The sequence below is a fragment of the Lactuca serriola genome, chromosome 8, assembly GCF_051521515.1.
Source record: "Lactuca serriola cultivar US96UC23 chromosome 8, Lser_US96UC23_V15, whole genome shotgun sequence".
Classification (NCBI taxonomy): Eukaryota; Viridiplantae; Streptophyta; class Magnoliopsida; order Asterales; family Asteraceae; genus Lactuca; species Lactuca serriola.
This window is the reverse complement of record NC_136415.1, coordinates 62,332,138-62,344,446: the sequence shown is the minus strand read 5'-3', so window position 1 is coordinate 62,344,446 and position 12,309 is coordinate 62,332,138.

The following is a 12,309-nucleotide window of genomic DNA, read 5'->3' as shown; positions in this document are numbered from 1 at the left end:
GCATATCCCTTGGACGATTTCTAATGGGTTTCCCCATAGAATTCGTCCAACTTATATAATATTAAGTAATCCATAGCCCAATTGCAATTATCTTATAATTATAGTTCCAGTCCCTTAAGTTTAATTAATCTCTTTTAGCCACAAAATTAATTATCAATTAATTCTTGACTCATATTAATTAAACAATATGATTTCTCCTTTAATATATTATTCTCATAATATATTAATAAATCATAATTAATCTTCTCTCTCCATAATTCATCCTATCAAGTTGCTATGGTGAAGGCAACCCAAAAGGACCATGCACCATCAGGTCAACTACATACCAAAATAGTTATGGACTTAGACACTAATCCAACACTACCCAACATATTCGTAGATATAAAATACATATATAGTTTAAATCATTTAAAACATGTATAAATCGTTCATCCAACATAGATATCAGGAACACAAATAATATGCATACATAGCACGTAATTCATATTAAATACTTCATATACATGTGTAAGATGAAAGTAACTATGTACTCACTTGTTAAAGTGATGATTCCCAACTCGGGCAGCGCTTCGCTTCTAATAATTTATTGTCGTTCAACAAAACTTGGTATTATTACCACTTGATTTTAGTCTAATATTTATCGCGACTATTTACGAGCATTATTATTTTATAAGTGTTAAAAAAATACCCTTCACCCACTATGTACAGACAGGGGCCAGACATGGAAAACCAGAGGGCAGGACCATTTTGGCATTATAGCACTTCTGAAATCCAACAACCCTATGCGGCCCTTCAAACCAGATTCCCCGTACCACGAGTACTTAAAAGATATTATAATAACACCTTATATTTATAATGCTTAGCACATATATTGTATATAGGTTCATAATAACGACTTATGACTATAAATATAAGTTACACTGAAAACAGAATAGTGTAGCTTAACTTACCGGGTTTTTAATGAAAACCGGGAAATTACGCAGGCAGAACTCCGACTCTAAAAACTTCTTTCGTCGGCTTTTTGACGACTCGAAGATTCTCTATCACACCCTAAAACTAGGAGAACTTGAACAAGAAAGAAAGAAGGATTCTAGAGAGATTCTAGAGGAATGGTGTAAGAAAATATGAAGATTTCATCCTTTATTTATAGGGGTTTGATCATATGAAGAATTCATCCTTTATTTATTTAGATTATTTTCGCAAAAAATAGACCGATCTAAAATTCAATTACCGGGTTGTGCACTCTATGTTAAATCTTAGAAAAAACATAACTTCCTCATACGAAGTCAGATTTTGACGTTCTTTTTATGCACGCTCTCGGTTTAACGTATACTACAACTTTCATTTAGATTACTAAGGATAAAAAGTATTTTATCATAAATTCACTTTAATGATTCCCGGTGTCGTGTCAGTTTTGCCGCAAAACTTCGACATATCATAACTTCTTCATTATAAGTCGGATTTCAGCATTCCTTATATCTCCGAAATCCTTGTTATTACTACTTCAAATTTCTTCAGAGATATTGGGTTTATATGTTAGTTTATTTTTGACGCTTATTTTTATTACTATTTTGTTACATCATTATAACTAAGTATAATGCACATAAAGTCACATAAATCACATAATACTCAAATAATTCTTCTTTATTACTTCAAAATAGGCTACAATTGTTGACCCTAACTATTACATCATTATGTTTATGCTTAGCCAGAAGCGTGTGTGTTATAAAGAATAACTGGACTTAGTAAAAGTTCATACTTGGAAAAGGTGCTAAAACGTTTTAGTACGGAAAATTCCAAGAAAAGAGAACTACCTATATGGACTAATACCAAAATGAGTAAACTTTGGGCCCGAGTAACGATGCAGAGATAGCAGAAATGAGTAGACTTCCATATGCTTCTGATGTTGGATCTATCATGTATGTTATGACATGTACTCGCCCTGATGTGGCCTTTGCTTTGAGCATGGTCGGTTGTTATCAAGTAAATATAGGTGGAGCTCATTTAGTAGTAGTTTAGAATATTCTCAAGTATATACGAAGGACTAAGAACTGGGTCCTAGTACTTGGTGGCAGTGATACATTAGGAGTAACGGGGTATAGTGACACCAGCTTTCAAAACAGATAAAGACAACTTCCATTCTCAATATGGTTGTGTTTTCACCTTAAATGGAGGAGCGGTAACTTGGAAGAGTTCCAAACAAGAGACAGCAGCTAATTCTACCTGTGAATCAGAGTACATAGTCGCGAGCGAAGCATCAAATGAGGTAGTTTGGTTGAAGAACTTCATCGCAGACCTTGGAGTTGTTCCATCCATGAAGGACCCAATGTAAATTTTCTGTGATAATGAAGGAGTGGTTTCCTTGACAAGGGAAACAAGAGATCATGGCTGATCAAGACATATCGACAGAAAAAATCATTTCATCAGACATAGAGTAGAAGAAGGTCACCTCCTAGTGAAGAGGATATCATCAGAAGAAAATCCTGCAGATCCTCTCACAAAGGGTTTGAGTAGGGTCAAACACATTCAGCATACTAGGAGTATTAGTCTGAGAGATGATATTACCTTTAGTAGTTAGATAGTTAGTTGAAACTTGTAACAAAGTAAATGTAATTGACTTATGCTGATTAAATAATAGAAAATTATTTATGAGTTTGTTTACTACCTTTTTGTCAATTGTTTATTATTGTGTTTCATTTTACATGCTTTACTTTCCGAATAATTTGATTATTCAAACTCCACAGTCGATCATACTTTTGGAACTAAGTAGTGAATTAAGATTATAATAAATTAGATTGTAGATTGTCTAAAGGGTTTTAGACATAGCAATGGTTTTGTTGCAATCTTCATGAGTACTTTGAAATGGATATTTAAGTATTGTATTAACCCATGCTCAGAGAGTTGATTCATGGGATTTATCATGAGTAATTTTAAGATGATAACATCTTATAATCTTGAAATGGAGATATATGAGTTATGGTTTACGAATCAGTTGTGCATTGATGATACGAAAATGCATCAGTAACTTGATGTTATAAAATGTATTCTTGTGCATGATTAGATGAGTAAATGGAGCAAGCATATAAGTCAAAGTTTATACGTTCCTTTTGCCTAAATGGAAAAAGCAATATTTTTGGGCCCATCTTGGTGATTTGGTTTTGACTTATAGTGTCGGGCCCGACCAGGACTAAATTGATGTGTTCGATTAAAAGTTCTATGTTATTACAAATCAGAAATCAAGAAACAAAATATTGGAAAATGAGATTGATTCTATTCCATGTCTCATATCCGAATGATATCTTGTAGAATGAAGGATTATATGATCACTTATCTTAGGACACGTAAGTGATTGGGTCAGAGTTCGATAGCGGCTTTTGGAAGCTATAATTTGCTTATCAGTTTAGAACTTATACTGCCAATTATATTTATAGACTTATCCAAGTGGGAAATTGTTGGATTAGGTGTCTAAGCACATAACTATAATTGGTATAAACTTGGATAGATGGTACCATAGTCCTTTTGGGTTGCCCTCAAACCTAACAATTGGACATGATATTTTTGGAGAGAAAGAGAGAGAGAGAGAGAGAGAGAGAGAGAGAGAGAGAGATTGATTTATTATTTGATTAATAAATTGAAATGAATAATTTTTTAATATATTACGAGAATAATATATTAATTAGAAATGGTAATATTTAATTAGAAATTAATCGGAATTTAATTTATTTATTAAAAGAATTCATTAAAAGTGTAGGGATTAAAGTGTAACTGTGCAATAGTTGAGCAAGAGGCATTCTAGAACCTCCTTGAGGCCTTGGATGGTTTTATGGAGGCTTATCCATGTGGATAATTACCAATTCAAAGATAATATTATTATATTGGTTTTAGGCTTATCTAGAATTTCCTTGCTGCACTATATAAAGGCCCTTAGGGCTATATTTTTGGTCACTCATACGCTAGAGAGTTTAGGCCCAAATTCTAATCTCTTTCCCCTCTCTCTTCAATATCCTACTTACTTGTGTTGGTTATGAACCACTAGAGGCACGACGCTTATGGTTCTTTCTTCCAAAAGATCAACAAAAGGGATTCTTGATTGTTAACTTCAACAATTAACAAGGTATGTATTCTATCTTATGAATTCAGATTTTAGATAAGAAATTTTGTAGTTTGATAGTTCATAGTATGTTTCCTTTATGTAAAAGACATAGATCCTTCATAGGTTGCATGTGCCCTAATCATTTAATTGTTAAATGTTTTTCTGCTTAGAGCATAGAATTTTTGTAACCTACGTTTTCCATCAGTATTGTCGAATGATCTGCCAACTGAATGATGGTCCCGGTCTTTTTCAAAGTTCTCAACTTTACTTTTTTTCGAAAAATATAATGGAAGGACATTGACTGAGGTACCAAAATCAAGCATGGGTTTTGGAAAAATTAGATTTCCCAATTTACAAGGAATCGAGAAAATGATTGGATCCTTGTACTTTTAGGGTAAGCCTTTTTGCAAAATAAAAGAGATATTTTAACCAACTTTTAATTTTTCGTTAGTTTTCAGTTTTTGCTTTGAAACACATAAATCTTTCAAAATTTTGGCATAAAGAGGTATTTTCTTAATAATATCAAGTAAAAGAATATTTACCTCTACCTTATAACAGGTGTCCATGATTTCCTCGTCCTCTCACTCGTGCTTTGTGCTCTTCAATCGCGATGGGAATGGTAGGATTGGTTTATACTCTTTCAGAACTAGTTAGGGTTGCTTGGGATTCTCTTTCTCAACTTCTTTCTTACCCAACCTCTATTTAGTTTCTTTATCAACCTCCTCTTCTTCTACATCTGATTTGCTTAGGCTTGCGTAAAATTTCCACTTCTCAAGGATATCGCGCTCACATTATGTTTGGGTTATTTTCAGTTTGCCCCGATAATTGTCCTTGAGATTCCATCCGACTCATAGAAGTGGCAAGCTGACACACCTGTTGTTCCATATTTTTTATATTAGCTCTGGTTTCATTCTGGAATGCATGAGTGCTAGTGGCCAAACTTTTCGATGTCTTCCAAGGCCATGTTGGAGCTACCAGATTGCTGATTTGAAGGCTGCTGAAAACTCTGGTGTTGAAAATTTTGTTGGTACTGATTATGGAAAATATGATGTTGATTCTACAAATAACTCTGCTACTGGAAACCAGGAGGATGCTAAAACTGATGTTTTTACTTATAATTATATTTCTGGTAATAATTTGGAGGCTTATTAACAAGTTTTTGTTGTTCGTATCCTTCGACAACTTTTACTGGAGCAAGATCATCTTGCAGTAGTGGACACATATCAGTAGAATGTTCAGTCTTCAGGCAGATTCCACGTTGTTTTTTCACAACTGCTTTTTCTTTTGTTGGCAACAACACTATTTTTTCTGTTCAAAAATTGAGCTTCTAGATAATGTGAGATGACGTCTTTGAGACCCTTTGGTTGATCAGGATACCACTCTTCTTCGTTACCAGAATGTTTTTTACTCAATAGCCAGCTTTTCTATCAGCTCTAGGATTTCATTTGGCGTCATGTTGCTTAAATATCCACCACTAGAAGAATTTATTAGCCTTCTCTCCATTGGTTTTGGTCCTTCACAAAAACACTAGTAAACCTGGTAATCGCTAATTCCATATTGCAGGCACCGAACGATTAACTTTTTGAAATGTTCCTAATACGTGTTTAAGGCTTCTCGTTTTCCTTATTGAATGGCAAGGATCTCTTTGCGAATGTTTGAGACTTGTGCTTCCGGAAAGTATTTTTCTAAAAATAATTTTGCCACCTCGTTATAAATAGTTATGGAGTCGGATGGTAGATCGTAAAGCCATTTTTTCGCCGAGTTTTGAACTGAAAATGGGAATGCCCTTACCTTTATCTAATCTTCTGTGATGGCATGCAACTTCATTCTGGAACAAACCACATGAAATTGCTTGAGGAATTTATCAGGGGCTTTGTTTTTTAAGCCTTTGAATGTGGGAACAAGGTGTATCAGCCCAAACTCCAGCTCAAAAAATTTGGGCTTCTGGAAATGTGATGCAGAGAGGTTGTTGAGTAACCTCTTGGGTAGCCCATTGTTTGACGGTGTTCTCCTCATCGTCTCTTGCGCCACTCATGGTTGATTTTTCAGATTCGGTTTTGGAAGGGTCTGTGGCTTCAGATTTTTCGAAAGATGGTGGAGAATATTTTTTAAATAGGATGTGAGAAGGTGAAGATGGGGGGTACTTTTGGTTAGGATGGTAAAGTAGGGTATGTTTCATTCCACAAGGTTCTGCGTTGTGGTGTGGTGTTTGTAGTGGTAATGAAAAGGACAGAACTGAGGAACCCGCTTATTGCTTCTGAAGTTCGGGTACCTCTTTCGACTTCATTGTGATTTTCTTAATTTCTGGATTGAAGACTAGAAGTGTACTTGTACGAAACATTCTGGGCATACAAACTATGAGCAATATCGTGTCCCCAGCAGCAGCAGCAATTTGTTAACACATTGTCGTGGGCGTCTTAAGAAAATAATATTTTACAGCTCGAGTACACTCAAGGATAGCACAGGGAAGCATGGTTGAATCCACATGGACACATCGTAAAATTCAATGCCTCTTTACGTAAGGCACATACTAGTCAAATACATAAAATATAAAAGGGGGTTTTAATTATCAGTTAAAATTAAAATGCTAGTGAAACAAACTAAATGAAATTCAATAATAAAAAGCGAATTCAGTTCTGATGTGCCTTTCCTAAACATGCAATCAACGTCGAGCTGATTATTTAAAATGTGTTCTATCTAAGATGGTACTGAGAATAGCTTATAAGCTCTGGTACATTTTCTTTTACCTAATTATTTAACCAAAACAATCACTTCAGTTAATCCTAACTTTTTACTGATCTAATTAAACAAGCTCTTAATTATATTCGGAAAAGCAGCATTATGATTTGTGTAAAATTCACACAAATATTCAATACTTCTCACAAGCTCAGAAGCGTAAAAATAAGAAATTTCAGTTTATATCAGAGATAAATCCCAACATGGAACCAATATGATACTTGTTACTTATTACAAGTTTATTAAAACAATTAGGGATTTCAACAATTGATTAACTAGAATTATTAGACCCCAATTAGGTAGTAGTTTAGGAGTAGAGTAGATTTGTCGTTCTAAAAAAATTAGGTGATCAAGCTAAAAAGAATCAAAAACAAACATTGATTAATCATAAAACTAAAACAACTAGATAGAATCAAAAATCAAAAACCAGATTTAATGATTTATTTCATGAAAAGTATTGATCTGTGCAGAACTGAAATCTAGGGTTTAGCTAGACATGGCTAAAATCCGACCGAGAACAGTCAAAAGAGACATTAAATAGCTAAATCTTACTAGACTAAATGTATGAGATGATCCACATCCTTCAGATCTTCCTAAATTGGTGAAAATGTGCAGAAATCACCTCAAAAATCGTCTAAAAAAGGTATTTTGTCGTCTGGGAACGTCTAGACTTCAAACTGATTAGAGAGGTCAAATTTATATGCAACCCTGTGATGTCTAAAGTAAGAAACTTGAAAACATGATCATGTAAAGGGCAAAATACGATCTTGTTTTTGCTTAAAATCTCCCGAAATTTCGTTTAATGAAGTACGATGTTATTTCTGACATGCAACCCAAAGAACAATCATGTTTTACGGGAAAACACGATCGAATAAACACTTTGAGGTCCTAAAACTTGATTTCTGGCTTAGAAAACTGTTGAAGATGAAACACAATAAAAAGCACAATCACATGGTGAAAAACAAGATCGTGTAAACTCAAAAACGCACGTTTCAGACGCGAACTTTTCATCTTCAACAAAGCTGACCGAGCTTCCAGCTTCCCCGTGTATTTTGGCTCAATTAACCTCATATAATGCATCCAAGTCACTTCCAAATCCCTGTTCCACTCGAAATATCTGAAATTGACATAAAAGCATGAGCAGTATAGGAATTTTGACGATAAACATGTGTTCAACATTATTTAAACTAATGCATCTAAATAATATAAAATATGATGCAAAATGCTAATAAAGCTACCCTAAAGAATGTATAAAATGGCATCTATCTCAAAATTATAATCTTTAGGTAATTTCATCTATCTTTGTTGTGTCATATTCAAGTCTTTTTTATCTAATAAACGTTTCAAGCTCTTACGTTCGATAAAAATCTAAAACTTAACCCCCATATAAATTGTGCCGCCAAAATTTTATTGCGAAAACTAAAGCATCAAGTTCTAAATCGTGAATGGGATATGATCGTTCCTTCAGTTTCAATTGTCTTGATGCATAAGCAATTACCCGACCCCTCCGAATTAACACACATCCAAGACCGACCCAAGCAGCATCAGCATCAGCAACAAAATCATCCTCTACCTGTAATAAAGCTAATATTGGAGCTTGACACAAGGCATCTTTTAATCGTTGGAATGCCTATTGTTGAGTTTCTGTCCAGATAAACTTCTAATTTTTCCTTGTCGACTTTCGCAACAATGTTGCAATTAAGGAAAAACTTTCTATGAAATGTCGGTAATAACCCGCCAATCCAATAAAACTATGTATTTCTGATGATTTTTTTGTAGGATCCCATTTCATTACCTCCTCGATCTTCTTATGATCTACTTGTACGTCATTTTTACTAATAACTTGTCCTAAAAATTGGACTTCTCGAAGCCAAAATTCGCATTTATAAAATTTATCAATAATCACTCTTTATGTAACATCCCCAAAAAATTTCACAAATGCTCCCGATGCTCTTCTCGAATTCTTGAGTGTATCAGAATATCACCTATAAATATGATTATGATTTTGTCTAAAAATAGGCGACAAACCCTGTTCATCAAGTTCATAAATGTTGCAGGAGCATTCGTTAGTCAAAATGATATCACCAAAATTCATAATGATCGTACTCATTTCAAAAATCAATTTTAGGAATATCTTATTCTTTCACTTTCAATTGGTGATATCTCAATCTTGAATCAATTTTTTAAAAGAACGAAGCACCTTGGAATTGATCAAATAAATCATCTATAGGCTTTGTTCAACTCATAAACATATGCATGGTGTCGTCCTTTTTCTTAAAAAACAAAATAGGCTTACCCCACGGCAAAGAAGTAGGACATATGAAACCTCCATCTATCAACTCTTTTAAATGATTACGAAGTTCTTCCATTTCTGATGGTGCAAATTGATAAGACGTTGAAGCTATTGGACATATGAAACCTCAATCTATCCACTTGTTGATCAGGTGGTAATCCTGAAAATACTTTAGGATATTCTCTCACTATCTCATCATCATTTATTTCTTGTTTCTTTGTTTTCAGTTGCGACATATAAGCAATGTACACTACTCTTCCTTTTTTTAATATCATTTCTAGCTTGTGCCATGGAAATTATCAGGACCTTCTCAATTTGTCTTTCTCCCCGTATAGTTACTTAAGATCCACTCGGGGCTCAATAAAAAGTAATTTCTCATCACAAATAAACCGGAACTTGTTAGCCGCCAACCAATCCATCTTCATAAAAAGCTCAAACTCCTAGGTAGTTATTAGTTTAAAATTGATAGGGTAAATATTCCCATCAGTTTCAAATTGACAATCTAAGTATTAATTTTTAAGTATGATCCAACTCCCATCAATCATCTCTACTATAATACTTTTGTTTAACGGGGAAAATGGTATATTTAGTTTTTCAGCAAATCGACTCGGCCTAAATGAAAATGTTGCACCTGAACCAAACACAACATGTACTGGGAGTGAGTTTAAAGTAAAGGTACCTTAGACAACAATTGGGTTGTCATTAGCTTCCTTGGTAATCATCTAGAAAGCTCGTCCCCTTGTAACAAGTTTCTTTCCCTCATTCTTCTTCACATCCCTTGGTTCTCCTCGATCACTTCATCCGACATTCGTTGGTGCATCAGCTTTCACCTTCGTACAATTCACATAAAAGATACCACTTTCTCTATAATTAAAAAACTAATGGTTTACTCGTCGTACAATTCCTTGTGGTGTGTCCCTACTTCTCGCACTAAAAACACTTCAACAGAATGGAACTGTTGTAAAAATTTACCATATGCTTTTTGCGACACTTCTCACACCGTGTACTATCACCTCTTTTAGACTCGGTGGGATACGGTTTTCTCGACACCCCTCCTATTTTTGAGAGTCCTTCAGTCTTGCTTTCCAAATAACGCTTTCCTTTTCATGTCTTTCTATCTCCAACCCTTTCCTTTTCTTGATCTTGGGGTTTCAACTCTATCTCACGATCCCTTACAACGTCTAGCACCTGATAAAAGTGCTATATTTGGAATCTCGTATAAATTCGCATATCAGGCTCCTCAATGCCCACCGGTATTTATCGATATTTTTTCTTCAGTATCAACCAAGTGCTTTGCAAATCGAGCCTAGTTATTGAATTCAACGATATACTCTAGACCTAATTTCAAACCATGGATGAATTGGGAGAAATCTTGGTCTAGATGTTGGACTGTAGTTTAAGAACAATACTATTCATGTAATTTTACTTTAAATTGCGCCCAGTTCAACATGCTCTCCAACTCTTCACCTAGGGTACTACTGATCATATCCCACCAGCAGTGAGTTGCTCTACTTAGCAAATTTGTAGCACAATCCACCTTATCCTTTTCTGCATATTTTCTACTATGAAAATTCTTCTTAATGTATGTTAACCACGTCATAGTAACTATCGGGGCTTCTGTTCCCAAAAACTCTATGGGTTTACAATCCATCAATTATTTAAAGGTACATCCCAAGTTGTTAGAAGTTTCGCCTCTTTGGCCATCATCTCCAGTCTCGCCTTGTTTCTCTTTATCAACATTCTCTTGGGTTTGACTCTTCCTGAGCATCGATGAGAGTAGGTGAAACATCTCGAATGTCATTAGCGACATCTTCTTTAATTGTTATTTTAAGATACGAGCATTACTCGGGACGTGTTTTATATCCTCCTTGACGTAGAGAGCCTTGTGATCTTTCTTGTCCACCGCGAGAACCAAACTTTCCATGTTATACATCTTTGTTATGGGTACTACCATCTTAAACAAAGTTTATAATAATTTAGCTCAATATCTCAACATAAATCATGATCATCATACAAATTGTATCAAATCATTCTCTAATTATTACTCATTACAAGTATACATATAGTGTGGAGTAGCCATATCAAATCGCTCATTTTGGTTTAAGTTTTAGGTAAAAAAATTCATTTAAAACCCAATCTCAGTTAAACCTCATCTCTGATACCAAAATAAAGTACACCCGATTTTTTTTAAACAAAATTAGTGTACATTACATTAACCTATGATACAAGTTATTATCATACACACCAAAAGAAATAGTACATGATGGAGTTAGGTTTATAATTTACCAAAATATCACATTAAGTTTTAGTGTCAAAAATATCCATTACAGCTACTACTCAACGCCTTTCCCTTGATCCATATGATTTGTACCTAAAATCAAGAAACATCAGTAATGGAAAGCTTAAATTCTTAGTGAATAATTTATCAACATGTGGTTAAACTCAACATATAACTATACTCATATAGCATACTCGATTCAATACTTTCATTATCATCAATTTATTTCATCTCTTTATAATCTATTATAATAATAATTGTTATCTTTTAACATAGTAATGATCTTTACTCAATGAACCTAATCATCTCTCGTGGGTATCTAAATCAAATATTCTCATCTTGGTAATCTCAATGAATAATTCATTCACGTGATATGATCCATCCATACCTCATAGTCTATCATGTAGTTCATCATAACCTCAATAAAATATCTCTTTCAAATGATCTTATACATAATGTAACTCATTCATCCCTTATGAGTTCACCAAATATTTTTCATATACTTGCTCAAGTTCTATCATAAACCAACATGAACTATATGTAACATCCCAAAATTTAAGACAAAAAAATTCATTTTTAATATACTAATTATGAAACCATTTTTCTAAAACCACCATATTACAAAATCAAGGTATTAAAAAACATGTCATGATAAAACAACATCAGAGTCTAAATCCCAAAGATCTCATGTGCGGAAATCCTGGTGTGATGCGTTGCAATCATGCCAACTCCTTTCCCTTGGAAGAGGAAGTACCTAAAACCAAAACTGGAAACCATAAGCACAAAGCTTAGTGAGTTCCCCATCATACCACACAATCACATACTGCCAGGCATATATGGGTGCTCGACCTACCCAATCAGACATATATGGGTGCCCGACCTACCCTGTCAAGCATATATGGGTGCTCA